This window comes from Schistocerca cancellata, chromosome 1 (assembly GCF_023864275.1).
Source record: "Schistocerca cancellata isolate TAMUIC-IGC-003103 chromosome 1, iqSchCanc2.1, whole genome shotgun sequence".
Classification (NCBI taxonomy): Eukaryota; Metazoa; Arthropoda; class Insecta; order Orthoptera; family Acrididae; genus Schistocerca; species Schistocerca cancellata.
The window spans coordinates 69,012,754-69,032,063 of NC_064626.1; the positions used below are offsets into that span (position 1 = coordinate 69,012,754).

The 19,310-nt window shown below is 42.0% G+C and overlaps 1 pseudogene; it reads left to right on the forward strand.

Annotated features, from left to right (window-relative positions):
• The first annotated feature begins 6,465 nt into the window (after nucleotides 1-6,465).
• Nucleotides 6,466-6,583, forward strand: LOC126104157 (5S ribosomal RNA; annotated as a pseudogene).
• The last annotated feature ends 12,727 nt before the right edge of the window (nucleotides 6,584-19,310 follow it).

Sequence of the window (19,310 nt, forward strand, 5' to 3'; positions counted from 1 at the left end):
TCTCCTCAAGCGAGTAACGTGACTGCGGTCTACGTATGGATTTTCGCTTTGGATTCTTGTACCTCTTTTCTGGTGCAGCACTGCCAGTTGGTTGTATCCCTCGCACCCCCACAATGATGTTTTAACACATAAATGGAGCCGCTATTCAATGTTAAAAGATCGATGGCGACTCATCCCCGAGCGAGTAACGCGGCTCTGGTCTACGTATGGATCTTCTCCTGGGAGTCTTGTAGCTTTTTCCCCTGCACAACTGCCAGTTTTCTGTATACCTCGTAACCTCACAATGGCGATTTAACACTGAAATTTCGTCGCTATTCAGTACTAAAGGATCTATGCCGACTTCTCACCAATCGAGTAACGCGGCTATGGTCAACGTATGGATCTTCCATATGCATCATGTAGCTTCTTTCCGGTGGCCGCTGACAGTTTACTGTATCCCTCACCCCTCTCACTAACGAATTAACATACTAAAGATCGATGCCGACTTCTCCCTGTGCGAGTAATGCAGCTACAGTCAACTTATGATTCTTCAATTGGGAGTCATGGACCTATTTTCCGGTGCACCACTGTCAGTTTACTGTATCTCTCATACCTTCTTACTGACATTTTAACACAGAAATTGCGTCGCTATTCAATACTAAAAGATCGATGCCGACTTCCCCCCCACACGTTGTTTGATGTCCCATTAGCATTTCTTCACACTTTACAGCTATTTGGTTTTAATTTTTTTTTTCAAGGTATCGAATATATGTGGTTCATCTGAAAGGCTGCAATAAGTTTAGCCTTGGACTGACGTCTTACTCCTTAATTTTTAGTGTTTCAATTGATTTAACTCGTATTTCTATTTTTACCAGTATTGTGTGTAAACTGAAAGCTGTTACATTTTTAATCTTTGTTTTGAATGATATTGATCGTAGTTACACGGAATCCTACCGGAATTTTTTAGAAGTTCTTTAGAAGTCACAATTGTCTTATGAAGGAAATTCACTGATATTTCATTTGCAGATAGCTGAGGACACAACTAGGACTGTATACTAGCTAAGTGATGGAACATTTAGATATCCTTAAACCTCACTTCTTACGTAGAACGTGATCTCATCATCGCCTAATAGAACCTAATAAAATCTGGAAAGCTATGTAAAACTAATGTACACGGACAGTTTGTGGTGCTAACAGTCTTTATACGGGTGAGAACAGAGTTGGAGCAGCTTAGAAATTACACAGAATATGAAATATTTTTAGAGGTTACACGTATTTTAAAACTTCTGAAATGTATGGCTACTAATACTAGCAGTAGACGAGGACAATAAAGAATGTCTTAGTGTGAGCCAAGATGCTGCAAGCTTCCATACTGATGCACAACGATGGAGTTATTAACTGATCAAGAATTCACGGAGAAAAATAGTTATTATTCCTGCATTTTTTCCGATTTCTTTGTCGATTTAGCCGTACTGATAGATCTGAAACCAACATGATATCGATTTCACAGTCATAAGCGTACGCCGCCTTATACAATTTTGGACAGGACATAATTTAAATATCACCAATAATAGTTTTAAGGATCATGAAAGAACGTCGTACTTGTGGAAGAGAAGGTTTCAGTTTGATTCTGTTATGTAGAGACAGAGATTTTGAAACCAGATTTTAAGTAGTAAGACATTTCCAGGGGCTGATGTGGAGCCTAATCATAATTTATTGGCTATGAATTATAGATTAAATCTAAAGAAATTCCAAAAAAGGTAGGAAATTAAGGAGCGTACATTGAATGAACCTGAGGTCGTCGCGAGTTTCAGAGGGAGCATAGAGAAACTAACCAGATTTTAAGTAGTAAGACATTTCCAGGGGCTGATGTGGAGCCTAATCATAATTTATTGGCTATGAATTATAGATTAAATCTAAAGAAATTCCAAAAAGGTAGGAAATTAAGGAGCGTACGTTGAATGAACCTGAGGTCGTCGCGAGTTTCAGAGGGAGCATACAGCAACTATTGTCTAGAACAGGGGAAAGGATTACAGTAGAAGACGAATAGATAGCTTTAAGAGGTGAAATGGTGAAGGCAGCAGAGAATCAAATAGGTAAAAGGATAAAGCCTAGTAGAAATATTTGGATAACATAGTACAGATTAAATTCAACTGATGAAAGGCCAAAATATAAAAATGCAGCAAATGAAGCAGGCGAAAGGAAATTCAAACGTCTAAAAGATCAGACTGACAGGAAGTATAAAATGGCTAGGCAGGGAAAGCTAAAGAAAAAAAATGTGAGGATTTGGTAGCATATATCACTAGGTAAAAGACAAATACTGCCTACAGGGAAATTAAAGAGTCCTTTGGAGAACAGAAAAGCAACTGTCTGAATATCAAGAGCTCCAATGGAAAACTCGTCCTAAGCAAAAGAGGGAAGGCTGAATGGTTCAAGGAGTACATGGACGTTCTATACGAGGTAAATGATCATAAAGGCAGTGTTATGGAAATGGAAGAGGATGTAGACGAAGAGGAGATGGGAGACATGATACTGCGAGAACAATTTGAGAGAGCAACGAAGGACCTAAGCCGAAACGATTTCCCAGAGTAGATGACTTTTCGTCTGACCTAATGATAACGTTAGGAGAGCCAAGGCAAAACTCTTCCATCTTCAGTGCAAGATATATGAGACAGCGGAAATACCTACAGACTTGAAGAAAAACGCAACAATTCCAATACCGAGGAAAGCAGGTGCTCATGGTAGGAATATCACCAAACTATCTGTTCAGTAAATCATGATCGTGATCTACTAACACTTTACAAACGAATGAAAAAACTGGTAAAAGCTGACCGCGGTGAAAATCAGTTCGGATTCTGGAGAAATTTGAGCACATGCAAGTCAATACTAACGCCACAACATCTCTTAAAAGGTAGGTTAAGGAAGGGGAAATCTACGTTTAGAGCATTTGTATACTTAGAGAATACTTTTGACAAAGTTGACTGCAACACTCTCTTTTTGAAATTCTGAAGGTCTCTTTTGTTTTTTCACTCATCTGTCTTCTGACTGATTTGATGCGGCCCGCCACAAATTCGTCTCCTGTGTCAACCACTTCATCTGAAAGCAGCAATTGCAACCCACATCCTCAATGATTTGCTGGATGTATTCCAATCTCTGTCTTCCTCTACACAATTTGCCTCTACAGCTCCCTCTAGTACCGTGGAAGTCATTACCTAATGTCTTAATCGATGTCCTAGCATCCTGTCCCTTTTCCCTGTCAGTGTTTTCCACATATTCCTTTCCTCTCCGATTATATGCAGAAACTCCTCGTTCCTTACCTTATCAGTCCACTTAATTTTCAACATACGTCAGTAGCACCACATCTCAAATACTTCGAGTCTATTCTGCTCTGGTTTTCTCACACTCCATGTTTCACTACCATACAATGCTGTGCTCCAAATGTCCATTCTCATAAACTTCTTCCTAAAATTAAGGCAACCACACAATGAGGATTTAACACAGAAATTGCGTCGCTATTCAATACTAAAGTATCGATGCCGACTTTTCCCTGAGCGAGTAACGAAGCAACGGTCTACGTATGGATTTTCTCCTGGGAGTCATGTACCGTTTTTTCGGTTCACCACTGCCAGTTTACTGTATTCCTCGCACCCTAACATTGCCCATTTAACACAGAATTTGAGTCGCTATTCAACACTAAAGGAACTATGCCGTCTTCTCCCTTAGCAAGTAACTCGGTTATGGTCAGTGAGTCATGTTGCTTTTTCCCGGTGCATCAATGCAACTTTACCGTATCCCTCACACCATCACATTGACGATTTAATACAATTTGCGTCGCTGTTCAATACTAAAGATCGATACCGACTTCTATCTGGGCGAGTAATGTGGCTACGGTGAACATATGGATCACGTCCTGGTAGTCATGTAGCTTTTTTCCGGTGCACCAATGTCAGTTTATTGTATCCTTCGCAACCTCACACTGACTACTTAACACAGAAACTGCGTCGCCATTCAATAGTAAAGGATCGATGCCGATTTCTGCCCAAGCGAGTAACACGGCTATTGTCCACGCATCTATCCTCCCTGTGAGTCATGTAGCTCTTCCCCGGTGCACAACTGCCAGTTTAGTGTATGCCCCCACCCTCACATTGGCGATTTAACACAGGATTTGCGTCGCTATTCAATACTAAGTGATCGAAGCCTACTTCTCCCCGAGCGAGTAACGCGGCAACGGTCAATGTATGGATCATCCCTGTGAGTCATATTGGCAACTGTCGTGGTGGAGGAATTTCATTTTCGGCAGCTCGGTTCCGCGCACGCTCCATTGTTTACTGGTGTGTTCTTTTCTGCTTTCCAGACGTTATTCTTGCCGTGAAGCGATCGAATTGACGAGGAAGAGTTGAGAACCTTGTACCTGGTAATTGCAACTAGAGAGTTGGTACTCACGGAGGTACAATAAGGGCTGTAATTATCGTATGGCAGCAAAAGTTGGCAAATATGCCAATACATTAAAGTTTCTACGATGTTCACTGGAAAACAGTTATTCCAGTTTTGGCCAACAGGTGCAAATCTCGCACTGTGTAGCAACTCTTCGACGTCTCGGGTGCTTATAATGAACATGTCGTAAATGCAGCGGCTAATAATGAAATCAACATTATGACATTCACACCATTTTCACTTGTTTGACGCTCGCTGCTCACATCCCGCTCGTAATCCAACACATATGAAAACGTTGACGTCTTTCTTGTATTCACAGCGCCAGATTTATAGCTAGTGGCCACGTAAATCGGCTCGGCATTTACGTATTAGTATATCGACTAAGTTTCGCAACCATACGATAATTACGACTGACACTGGCCTTCCGTGAGTAGCTGCACTTTAATTAAAACCGCCCGGTAGTCAACGTGCTCGTCTTTCGTTTGATGCCACCGCCACGCTGCATCCTCCTGGCTGGTGATGATGATGATGATGTTTGGTTTGTGGGGCGCTCAACTGCGTGGTTATCAGCGCCCGTACAATTATCCAATCTTTGCTCAGTCCAATTTCGCCACTTTCCTGGGTGATGATGAAATGATGAGGACAACACAAACACCCAGTCATTTCGAGGCAGGTGAAAATCCCTGACCCCGCCGGGAATCGAACCCGGGACCCCGTGCTCGGGAAGCGAGAACGCTACTTCAGTCTGTCATGACTTGCTCGTCAGTTGTGTAATGAAATTCCTTTATTCAGCCGAGTACACTGGCAACTTGTGTGGTGTAAGACAAGTTTTATTTTACGACTGCTACTAACCTATAAATGAATCTTCAAAAGTGAGTTATTTCACTTCCAAAGTGTGGATTTTGCAATACAGTACCATCTTATTCTTGAAACTTCCATTATGTAACGAATACTCTTTGAGAGAGTGCAATTTGGAGACTCGAAACTGCCCCTTGGCACTCAATGACTCGTAAGAAGATCACTCAGTTATGTCATCCGGTGAGATAAAATCCGCTGTATTGAGAAGCCCAATCTTTTCCCTGCTAGTTACCTGCTACAGGTTTGGTGCAATGTTGAGCATTACTCATAATTACGTGAAGCATTTCAAAGTACACTGAATAAATTTTTTGCAATATATTTTTTGCAATTAGTTAAAGATAATGTCTATTTTCAAATGTATTCGGGTGTATTTTGGGATATATTTACTATTCATTGGACCAAACGTAATGGAGAAATTTACTATTCATTGGGCCAAACGTAATTTTTCAAGATACTGGAGCAAACGTTTCAACAAATGATAGTATATCTTTAGTGCTTTATTCGCGGTATGTGACTAATATCCTTGGCTCCTTTTCATGATCTCAAATGTAACTATGGTGTCTTTATCTTCTTGTCAGCATATTTTTAATTATGTTCACGTGCCGTAAAAATGGCGAGTACAACTAGCAGACATAATAATAGGTGATATACTGTGTTTGTGCAGAGATACTACAAGACAGGTAAACAAATTTTCCAACATTTAAATTGGGGCCACAGTAAAATTAAATTTTTCAGTTACGTTAATAGAAGATTCAGTCAACAACTTAAACCTTGTTATTAATACCAGCAAGCAAAAGCATTTATTTAAAAAGCACAGGAAAGTAACTTTACAGAAAATGTAAGACCTGGCAATAACCAGCGCCCTGTAACACGCACATAGACGTAGACTTCGTCGTGATATCTATCCCACTAAACAAATCATGTTTCGAAAATGAATTAAAAATAGAAAGGAAACTGCATACATTAATTGCTTCAGTCCTCCACCAATTGATAAAATACTTAGTAGAAAGAGACATAGAAGAAAACAGTACCTCAGCAACCTCCACAGACGGTATGAAATCACAGAGACAACAATTGTGCCCCCGTGCTGTATAGGATAGGACTTCACGTGCACTTGCCAGAAAATTAAAGCCCAGGAAATATGCAGCCGCTTTTTTCTAGCAGATAACTGTTCGCCATGTTCTTACAACGCTGGGTAACGGCCTTGCCGCAGTGGATACACCGGTTCCCGTCAGATCACCGAAGTTAAGCGCTGTCGGGCGTGGCCGGCACCTGGATGGGTGACCATCCGGGCCGCCATGAGTTGTTGCCATGTTTCGGGGTGCGCTCAGCCTCGTGATGCCAATTGAGGAGCTACTCGGCCGACTAGTAGCGACTCCGGTCAAAGAAAACCTTCATAACGACCGGGAGAGCGGTGTGCTGACCACACGCCTCTCCTGTCCCCATCCTCATCTGAGGATGATACGGCGGTCAGATGGTCCCGATGGGTCATTTGTGGCCTGAAGACGGAGTGCATGTTCTTACAACAGTAAAGACGAGATTCAAACTTATGAAGAGGGTTCCCGAAAATTTGTATGGCAAATAAGTAACTGCTATAACTACTAGACTGAATGGACATAAAAGGAGTCGTAGACAAGAAAGAGTCCAGATTTGTTAAATATAGTCTGGATGAATATATATATATATATATATATATATATATATATATATATATATATATATATATATATATATATTGAGAAGCTCAATCTTCTCCCTGCTAGTTACCTGCTACAGGTGCAATGTTGAGCATTACTCATAATTATGTGAAGCATTTCAAAGTACACTGAATAAATTTTTTGCAATATATTTTTTGCAATTAGTTAAAGATAATGTCTATTTTCAAATGTATTCGGGTGTATTCTGGGATATATTTACTGTTCATTGGACCAAACGTAATGGAGAAATTTACTATTCATAAAAGGAATATATATATAAATCACATTCACCAGCTATTTAGCCCATATAACATAGCAGTCTGTAGAGTAGTCACTTTCATACTGATATGACCTCTACGTTTTTATAATCTAATATTAGGATTACTTGCTCATACCTTTTTGTGTTTTTAATTGCGACTGTGTGCTGCATATAAATACACAATATGTCCCAGAAGTGTTGCCACAAACTTCCAAGGAGTATAGAGAGTATTTTAAGGAATAAATTGAGGATACGACCAAGTATCCGAAAACCATTATTCAAGCGTCAAGTTACAGACACCGCCGACCGCCACTGTGCCACACCTTTGGCAGCAAAGCTAACTTTGTACGCTGACGGATCACTGGAGGAACATCTGGCAATGTTGTTTGTTATTCAGTAAGCACGACTGATTGCCACGATCGTCAGTCGAGAAGATGGAGTTAGCCGCTATGTGGACAGGCCTTGTCTACTATCAGTGCGATGCCATATTGGGTTTCTGCTTGTATGCCCTATATAAACTGCTTATCAGTCCTGGCATGTTAGTTGGTAAATTCCAGTTGTGTTGTGTTTGTCTATGCTTGTGTTGGTTGTCCTTAGTTTTCTCTGTGTTGGATTGTCTGTCCTGTAGGCTATTGTTACCCCTTGTTTTTTGAGTATGTTACCTATTCTGTGGACTGATTTGTTGTTATACAGGGTTATTACAAATGATTGAAGCGATTTCACAGCTCTACAATAACTTTATTATTTGAGATATTTTCAAAATGCAAAAAAATACAAAAACTCAAAAAGTTTTTTTTAGGCATTCACAAATGTTCGATATGTGCCCCTTTAGTGATTCGGCAGACATCAAGCCGATAATCAAGTTCCTCCCACACTCGGCGCAGCATGTCCCCATCAATGAGTTCGAAAGCATCGTTGATGCGGGCTCGCAGTTCTGGCACGTTTCTTGGTAGAGGAGGTTTAAACACTGAATCTTTCACATAACCCCACAGAAAGAAATCGCATGGGGTTAAGTCGGGAGAGCGTGGAGGCCATGACATGAATTGCTGATCATGATCTCCACCACGACCGATCCATCGGTTTTCCAATCTCCTGTTTAAGAAATGCCGAACATCATGATGGAAGTGCGGTGGAGCACCATCCTGTTGAAAGATGAAGTCGGCGCTGTCGGTCTCCAGTTGTGGCATGAGCCAATTTTCCGCGGGCTACACGTGAAACTTGCCCGCGCGCGTTCAACCGTTTCTTCGCTCACTGCAGGCCGACCCGTTGATTTCCCCTTACAGAGGCATCCAGAAGCTTTAAACTGCGCATACCATCGCCGAATGGAGTTAGCAGTTGGTGGATCTTTGTTGAACTTCGTCCTGAAGTGTCGTTGCACTGTTATGACTGACTGATGTGAGTGCATTTCGAGCACGACATACGCTTTCTCGGCTCCTGTCGCCATTTTGTCTCACTGCGCTCTCGAGCGCTCTGATGGCAGAAACCTGAAGTGCGGCTTCAGCCGAACAAAACTTTATGAGTTTTTCTACGTATCTGTAGTGTGTCGTGACCATATGTCAATGAATGGAGCTACAGTGAATTTATGAAATCGCTTCAATCATTTGTAATAGCCCTGTAGGTGAGAGTGAACCACCTGTTTGTCATTGTGGGTGTTTCCTCTCCATGTGTGCTCATGAGGGGGTTCTGTGTGTTTTTAAGTCGATGAGGAGGCTTTCGTGTTTGTGTGTTGGGTGTCCTTTTTAATTTTGTCGTTCAGTACATCTATTGTGTTTGTGTGATGCCAGGACTGCAAAGCAGTTTCTATAGGGCAGACAAGCAGAAACTTTAATACCAGATACACAGAACACAGAAGACCATTAAAAAGTAACAACTGTCATTCCACATTTGCTGAACATCTCATGGACAAGAAACATAACCCAACAAACATCAATACGGATTTGAAAATTCTGAAATGCAGCAACAGTCCCCCATAAAAACTAATAATTGGAGAAAATTATCAGATACAAAAAGCGATAGTGGAAGGCAAACAAGTGATAAATGAATACACAGCTCACTGCAATGGCACTCTGTTCTCTGCCCTCAAAGAATTATTAGACAAGACCAACCAACAGAGCTCTCAACTCCCCCCCCCCCGCCATCATAGCCCCCCCCCCCAACCCACACACAAACACACACACAAACACGCAAATTCTAAGACATACGGTCTCTCTCTCTCTCTCTCTCTCTCTCTCTCTCTCTCTCCCTCTCTCCCTCCCTCCCTTTTCACACACACACACACACAAATGAATAAAACTCACAGACACCTCTGAAAGATTCAGAATAAGTGCCAGGAACACCTTCAACTGTTTCACTGTCAGACATTTTGTTTTTACACACTGAATTGTTTCACTGCCAGCCATGTTTGTTTTTACAGCTGGTAAAGCAGTGAAACAGTAACAGTGATAGTGATAGTGGCAACTCAGTATATAGTGTTTGACAGTGATGAAGATGATTAAAAGGAAAATGTAAGTGAAACATTGTGTAAATACACACACACACACACACACACACACACACACACACACACACACAAAATTAAATGATTTCAGGTATAGAAATAACAAGTTTTCAAATCGTAATTTTGGCTTAAACAATTTATCTACTTTAAGGTATAAGTGTTTAAGTGGTTGCAGATGACAAACTGTGGAAAAAAACGGTCGCTGTAGAAACACAACACATCAGTAAAACCACACCATGTTGTAAAAAGGTATGAATTCGTAATTTATGTGTTTTTTCAAATATCTGTAATTACGTTTTAAAAATTAATAGCTACATGTATACAAACAGCAAAGAACACTCTTTATCTTTAACACATGAGAAATAAAGCCCACTGAAGATGTTGCAATTGCAGTGAAACATGTTTGGGTTAAAAAAAAATTGTGTTTTGGTAAAGGCGGACCCTATCCAAAAACATACGTATTGTGAAAGCAAACACGGAGGAAAAGAGCTTCAACCCGAAGAAGATGATTACAAAAGCCACTATTTTTGTTTTCCGTAAAATCTTGTCGTTCGTGAATGGCACTCGCAAAAGTAATTTATCCATTCTTTCCAGCAGCTCAAAAGTTTCACGTAGGTGCCGATTCCAAATAACGAAACACTTTATTACCACTGCAGCTGACTCCGTCTGCTGCAAACAGTGAAACCAGTACCACAGGGAATCCTCACTGCTGGTAAATATCTTGGCATACGAGCTGCACAATTCTGGCGGTAATCACAGTATGAGCCAACCGCTGCAATCACATTACAGTCGTTACAAGCAATCCTTTCAAAGTGAAGCTTTTCAAGTTGCTATCGCTTTTGTCGAAGTGGGATCCCATTTTGTGCCAAACTTATTAAAAGGTCTTGCTGCATTCTAGAAGTTGTCTTCACTCATGATTACTCGTATGCTTAAGAAGAACGATAAGAATCTACCCAGTACAGAGCAGCTGTATTCGTGGTTGAAACTGTAAACTTGACACAATTTAACTCATTAGAGAACATCATTTGAACGTTGTTTTCAATGTTTTTACTTTACGAATAATATATGTTCTAGTGTACAGCAACATTTTTTATATATTTTTAATTTTTTACTACTGGCTAGCGGTTTTGGTAGACAGTACTATCCTCAGGCCATCCCCTGGCGTGGTGTCGTCACGCTCGGATCCGAAGTAGGTGTGTCGAATAATCAACACCTTACAGGAAAGAGAAGTGGGGACTGCGTACACAAAGCGGGTTCTGAAGATGGTGCTGTGTACGTTTTATTCAAGTGACGTATCATGCTGCAGTACTCAGAGAAACTTGTTTAAACTATTTAGTATGTGTCTCAATGCTGTCTGGATGTCATTTGATGTTTTGTGAATGAATATGCTTCATCTCTTCACATCTGCTGCATTAAAGGTGCCGTCAGTAACAAGTAATATCAAAGAGGAAGTGTATGAGATTGTGACTAATAGCAGCTGGGGAGTAGCATTTTATAGTTAGTGCATACTTGGATAATGAAAAAAGTCAAAGTTGTTCCATACTCAGGGAGCGAATGCAGTGGAGCGAGTACAGGAATCGTGCATCGCCGCTCATGGCAACGTCCTAGTGCAGGCGTCTTTCCATTGCCTTCCTCCTACCTGTTGTGAAGCGTCAGCAGTGTATGTATGTTATGTGGATGACTGAGGTGAGTTGTTAAATGGTATACTGCTAGGTTTGTGCGGTTATCGGTGAAGAGAAGGAAGGCGATGAAACCCACCTCATCCGAAAAGCATCAAGGGTTCCACCGAGTTTTACGTCCTCACACGCCAGGCGGATTAGCACCAACAGCGTCACGAGCCATCACTCCATGAGAAGCTATGAAGAGGTTTGGAATTTAATACAGGACTCTGGAACTTTACTCCAGCACCTCTTCACCCTTGCTCAGCAAAGTAAAGAGTTCGGTCTACCGGAATTTGAACAGGCTTACCTCCAAGCGTAGCGATGAAACCCACTGCACAAGTGAGCGGTAACAGCTATGGTTACAGAGATGGTTACACTTCAATAATACAGGGTGTTTCAAAAATGACCGGTATATTTGAAACGGCAATAAAAACTAAACGAGCAGCGATAGAAATACACCGTTTGTTGCAATATGCTTGGGACAACAGTACATTTTCAGGCAGACAAACTTTCGAAATTACAGTAGTTACAATTTTCAACAACAGATGGCGCTGCAAGTGACGGAAATAATACACAGGTTTAAGACGTAACGTTTGGGACCCCATTTATTGGTATCTGTCTCTTGAAACACATAATCCACTCAACCCTCTGTATAATACAAACGTTACAAGTCATTAAAGAACAACCTCTAATTTTACCGTCCGTGTAGTCATTAGACAGACGTAGGTAATATGTGACTCAATTTATTTGCAAAAAGAAGCTCGCCTAGGAGCAGTTTCCGGAAACAGCACCTCGAGGGCAGACTGCGAAGATAAAGAACATATATGTCACCTTATTCATGAAATTGTAAAAGTATCACGAGATAGGCGACGGCTGTACTGATGGTTTTTATGAAGATCTGGAGGTCGATGTCGCAAAATCCCATGGCGGAAACTCGCAGGCTGTCCACCGGAAGCTGAAGGACGTCCACTGCTGGCCCGGGACGCAGCAGCGGCCGCAGCCTGGTCAGCAACACACCAGCTCTGTCGGCGCGCTCAGAAGCCGAGGAACACACCCAGCACACCAACAGCTGGCGACACAGGACGTCAGCGAGGCACCAACAGTTAGGGAGCACTGTCACACTCCTGTCCATTGACTGGAAATCTACATCAGTTGTCCCAAGTATGAGCAAATAGGCACAGCAAGTCATGCCGACGAAATCGCCCAAGACGGACAGCAGAAGTGCGGGCCCAAAGTGAAGGCTGCAGAGGCGGGCGCAGCGGTGGAGGGCCATCCGCACCTCCGCCCCCGCCGCCCCCGCCGCCCCCGCCACCACCGACTGTCCTGCGCGCGTCGCCAGCTCCTCCAGTTCAGCCTCGGTGCTCGCCGTTGGCCGGGTACTCCTCAGCAGCTGCCCACAGACGATGCCCATCCTGTGTCGGAGTACCAGCACAACGCCAAAGAACTGAGCTCGCCAGATCGTAACGTAGCCTTGTAGACACACAAGGATGGCAGTTGTTTTATCGCGTGTGAAGAAATACGCTGCTAACAAGCTAACTGGTGCAGCAATGTGTATATAAAGAGTGCAAGCAAAAGTACAACTGCCGTATGGTGCGTGTTGCGATATAGTTCCGATCTATAAGTGTAATCTCGCATGGTAAGCAATGCATCAATATGTTCCAACAGTTCCATGATGCCACTGACCATATGGTGACCTGTGTATAGACATCTGCATAACACTGCAGCCGGCTCCAACAAAGACAGTAATGGACATAACACAAGCACAAAACGCATCGTCACAGGGGACCACGGACTAGTCATAAACGTATGCATCCATATATAACAGGAATAAAGACCAGAGGCACTAGTACCAATAAGCCATATTAAAGATATGATGAAGCGCGAGAATCTATTTAATGAAAGTCTGAAGCTACGTGATACAGTATCTTTATGATCAGTGATGACGGGAGCCAGACCAAAGATTTGGAATATGAGATAAAAGGGCCTAACAGCATTTTGGAAGCTGTGGGCACTCATTTGAGAGGCAAAGCTGTACGTACTTATTATTCAACGAGTTACACTCGCGTTAGCGAACAGTTCTCAAGACTCAGTGGCAAGCCAGCTGTCAGAGCACAACATGATTATTCCAATTTCGTTAATGGAATAACTATCGAAACGTAATTTTGCGAACACCAGTAATGAATAATTAAGACTAATGACTCTTTAATTTGAGAGGTTTGTTAAATCAGAAACATTTCGACGTGTATGTACTCTGTGGCTAGATATTTCTCGGTCTATCTTATAAACAGTATCAAAGAGCAAATAATTTTTACCAGTGGTACGATTAAGAAAAGTAGTACTCGGAACTTGTGAAGCACTCTCTCTCTCTCTCTCTCTCTCTCTCTCTTTCTCTAGCTAGTTTTTACTATCTCGTTCAGTTCTGTAAAAGCTTTTAGATCACCTGTCAGTTTTAAATGTGAAATCTCTTTTATATGATCGGGAGGACGACGGTTCAATCCCGTCTCCTGCCATCCTGATTTAGGTTTTCCGTGATTTCCCTAAATCGCTTCAGGCAAATGCCGGGATGGTTCCTTTGAAAGGGCACGGCCGATTTCCTTCCCCATCCTTCCCTCACCCGAGCTTGCGCTCCGTCTCTAATGACCTCGTTGTCGACGGGACGTTAAACACTAATCTCCTCCTCCTCCTCTTTTATATGAGAAATATTCTTTCAATAAAACCGTTAGAACTGTCTTCTTTTAAAGATCTAATGTTGATGTCACTTATTCCTCAACTGTATGATACTTTGTGAATAGAAACTGACATTTTGATATACACAAACAATTACGTACCAATATTTTCCAGGTCGACTACGTATGTTATTCAGTCTTTTACAATATATTGTACACATTACCGCTGTCGGGGGAGTCAAGTTCAGTGTTACTTATTGTCAAAATATTGGTGGTACCGGATAATCTTACAGTGCCCAATGTGCTTTCCCGGCTCATGAAAGTATGTAGGACGGAATCCCTGCTTTAATGTATTACAGCAACTAAATGACAAGCAAAATATGGAGACGCATGTTAGGAACAGTGTCTGTGGTACATCTTTTGCAAAAACAGCACCTCCAGTAGTTCAGCATCAACTAAAATGTTACTACCGTCACATTCCCAAGTTCTATAGTCTGGCTACCAACTGAATCAGCAGGTAAGAGTGTGATAAATATGCCAAATGTGATCAGTAAGCATTTCTGAGCAGGTTTCTTATCTCTCTGGTTTTATCTGAGCTCCCACCCCGCCCCAGAGCACAAGCTCCGTGAGATTTTCCGGCAACCGAATCTCTCGAAGTACCTGGATCTCTTTGAGACGTATATATAAATTTCGCTTCTGTATATCAGAACCTCAAGTGAAGAAATAAATTGCTGTGGAAACACTCTCTTAACGGCATTTTAATGCGCGCTCATCATTATTAGAGAAGTAGTTTGCTTTTATTGTGAAGCAAGGATAATGAGAGCCCTCTCAGCACTATCTGCGGCCTTGTGAGAGGTAAGTTGCCTCTCTCACCTGTTTTCCAGTCTCATGCTGTACACTGTACTTGTAAGACCTGGTCTGTTATTTGACTAATATTTTAAATTTTTCAGCAGAAGGCCATAATACAGGCCTATATTTGTAAGTAGTAGACTTCTCTTGGCCATAACTGCCCTTTTGCCAGTGCTAGTTTGCACTGCCCTCTTGGCTCCTTCCGTCATTGGTTGTTCTGCTACCAACGTAGTACAATTCCTTAACTTCATCTATTCCGTGACAATCAAACCTGTTGTTAAATTTCTCGCTATTCTCATTTCTGCTACTTCTCATTGCTTCCGTCTTTCTTCGATTTACTCTCAATCCAAATTCAGTACTCTAGTATTCATTCCATTCAACAGATCATGTAATTCTTCTTACCTTTCACTCAGGATAGCAATGTCATCAGCGAATCGTGTCACTGGTATTCTTTCACCTTGATTGTTAATGCCACTCGTGGACCTTCCATTTATTTCCGTCATTGCTTCTTCGATGTACAGACTGGAAAAAAAGCGCAGGTGACGCCCGTATATAAGAAGGGTAGAAGGACGGATCCTCAAAATTACAGACCAATATCCTTAACATCGGTTTGTTGCAGGATTCTAGAACATATTCTTCAGTTCGAATATAATGAATTTCCTTGAGACAGATAAGTTGATGTCCATGCATCAGCACGGCTTTAGAAAGCATCGCACCGGCGAAACGCAACTCGCCCTTTTTCCACATGATACCTTGCGAACCATGGATGAAGGGTATCAGACGGATGCCATATTCCTTGACTTCCGGAAAGCGTTTGACTTGGTGCCCCACTGCAGACTCGTAACTAAGGTACGAGCATACGGGATTGATTCCAAAATATGTGAATGGCTCGAAGGCTTCTTAAGTAATGGAACCCAGTACGTTGTCCTCGGTCGTGAGTGTTCATCGGTGGTGAGGGTATCATCTGGAGTGCCCCAGGGAGGTGTGGTAGGTCCGCTGTTGTTTTCTGTCTACATAAATGATCTTTTGGATAGGGTGGATAGCAATGTGCGGTTGTTTGCTGATGATGCTGTGGTATACGGGAAGGTGTCGTCGTTGAGTGACTGTAGGAGGATACAAGATGACTTGGACAGGATTTGTGATTGGTGTAAAGAATGGCAGCTAACTCTAAATATAGATAAATGTAAATTAATGCAGATGAATAGGAAAAAGAATCCTGTAATGTTTGAATACTCCATTAGTAGTGTAGCGCTTGACACAGTCACGTCGATTAAATATTTGGGCGTAACATTGCAGAGCGATATGAAGTGGGACAAGCATGTAATGGGAGTTCTGGGGAAGGCGGATAGTCATCTTCGGTTCATTGGTAGAATTTTGGGAAGATGTGGTTCATCTGTAAAGGAGACCGCTTATAAAACACTAATACGACCTATTCTTGAGTATTGCTCGAGCGTTTGGGATCCCTATCAGGTCGGATTGAGGGAGCATATAGAAGCAATTCAGAGGCGGGCTGCTAGATTTGTTACTGGTACGTTTGATCATCACGCGACTATTACGGAAATTCTTCAGGAACTCGGGTGGGAGTCTCTAGAGGAAAGGAGGCGTTCTTTTCATGAATCGCTACTGAGGAAATTTAGAGAACCAGCATTTGAGGCTGACTGCAGTACAAGTTTACTGCCGCCAACTTACATTTCGCGGAAAGACCACAAGATAAAATAAGAGAGATTAGGGCTCGTATAGAGGCACATGGGCAGTCATTTTTGCCTCGTTCTGTTTGGGAGTGGAACAGGGAGAGAAGATGCTAGTTGTGGTACAAGGTACCCTCCGCCACGCACCGTATGGTGAATTGCGGAGTATGTATGTAGATGTAGATGTAGATGTAGAAAATTGCTACACCACGAAGGTGACGTGCTACAGACGCGAAATTTAAGCGACAGGAAGAAGATGCTGTGATATGCAAATGTTTAGCTTTTCAGAGCATTCACACAAGGTTGGCGCCGGTGGTGACATGAGGAAAGTTTCCAACCGATTTCTCATACACAAGCAGTAGTTGACCGGCGTTGCCTGGCGAAACGTTGTTGTGATGCCTCTTATAACGAGGAGAAATGCGTACCATCACGTTTACGACTTTGATGAAGGTCGGATTGTAGCCTATCGCGATTGCGGTTTGTCATATCGCGACATTGCTGCTCGCGTTGGTCGAGATACAAGGACTGTTAGCAGAATATGGAATCGGTGGGTTCAGGAGGGTAATACGGAACGCCGTGCTGGATCCCAACGGCCTCCCTTCATTCTATCCTTCATTCGTTCTCTGCGAAACCCTACATTTCAGAAAGATAATGCACGACCGCATGTTGCTGGTCCTGGACGGGCCTTTCTGGATACAGAAAATGTTCGACTGCTGCCCTGGCCAGCACAATCTCCAGATTTCTCACCAATTGAAAACGTCTGGTCAATGGTGGCCGAGCAACTGGCTCGTCATAATACGCCAGTCACTACTCTTGATGAACTGTGGTATCTTGTTGAAGCTGCGTCTGCAGCTGTACCTGTACACTCCACCCAAGCTCTGTTTCACTCAATGCCCAAGCGTATCAAGGCCGTTATTACGGCCAGAGGTGGTTATTCTGGGTACTGATTTCTCAGGATCTACGCACCCAAATTGCGTGGAAATATAATCACATGTCAGTTCTAGTATAATATATTTGTCCAATGAATACCCGTTTATCATCTGCATTTATTCTTGGTGTAGCAATTTTAATGGCCAGTAGTGTAAATATATTCCACATGCAAATAAACTACTGTGCTAATGTATCATTACCTGCAAAGCTCAAATATATTCATGTTTTCCAATAACAGAATTAATATGTCTTTTACAGGTCTACATCATCCAGTATACAGATTATGAATGGATGACTATAGCTGACGAGAGTGAAGATAAAGTGTTCCCAGTTGCACCGCTGCATAATGTTACCAAACACTCCATTAAGAACATGTTAATCTATTAATGTTCTAGGGCACTGATAATACAGATATATGTCGTGCGTATTAGAGTACATAAATAACTTGTCAACGATTGCAGGTAGTAGCATGAATTCTTCACATCAGCGTACTGTAATATGTTATTGTTGTATTCCAAGGAGAAGTCAGATGCACGTTTAGTTGAAAAAAAAACCGTGAGAAAACTGTAAAGATTAGCTTCTGACTTGGCATCACTGTTACCATAAGGTAAACCACTGAATTTAAATACATTGTATGTAATAACATTATTTGAAAAATCTATCAATAAATTTTATATCTATCATAATTTGTGTATCAGTTCTTTTTTGTTACCCTCAGTACATTCTCCACCGTCTGTTTGCGCCACACAACACCGCGTTAGCGAGTGTGTGTCTGTCCCTTAGCTGGGCTGTGTCTTACTGCTGAGATGTGCAGAGATATCCTCCCTCCCCCTCGCTCTCTGGACTGGACCTCTCGCCCTGCCTCGCAGCAGCAAGCGAATGCTGCGCTGACAGGTCTCTGAGTGACTGACGTAAGAGCCTGAGAGATCTGAGTGCTTATAGTCTCTGAGAGATGATATTTAGTTGAAACACATAAGTGGATGTGGGCGAATACATGAGTGTGATCAGATTTAATGAGGGAAATATTTTAATTTAAATGCAGGAATGTTTGAAAATACACAAAAACTGATTACTGATCACATATATGCCTTTTGAAGATATTATATTTGGCATATGAAATACAGATACGTGTGTGTGTGTGTGTGTGTGTGTGTGTGTGTGTGTGTGTGTGTGTGTGTGTGTGTATGAATGTATGCATGCATGTGTAAGTGAGAGAGAGAGAGAGAGAAATACGAAGAGAGGGAGAGAAGGAGAGAATAAATGATTACTTTCATGAGGGATAGAGCACAGTTGTATATAGCACTTCTGAAGTAAGAATGAAAATTTACAGGGAGATCACATGTTTGTAACGAGTACGGTGTGAAGTATAGATTTAGTGAAACATGTATGTATGCAGGGTATTCATTAACAGCGACGGCGAGCCATGAGAGAATCTCTGACCAGAGAGTTACTTATCGTACTAGTCTGCGCTTGCCCGCGCGAGAGTGCAGTTTAGTTGGAGAGTAGTAGTCAGTGCTAGTAGCGCGCGAGAGACAGTCGCAGTAGTGTGTGAGGAGTCGGCGGGCGTCGACGTGGCTCTATCGTCGAGATTCAGAACGATGTTTATTGTTAAATAAGGTAATGAAGCAGCATTGCGCTCAACTAATAATGTATTGTAATTGTAATTAATTTGTTCAAGAATTTCCCCAATAATAACTTTGTTTTCAAAACAAGCATTGTAACAAAACAAACATTTTTATTGAAAGAAAATTTCCCATGCATTTCCTTAAAGAAAAAATTTACTTAAGTTCAA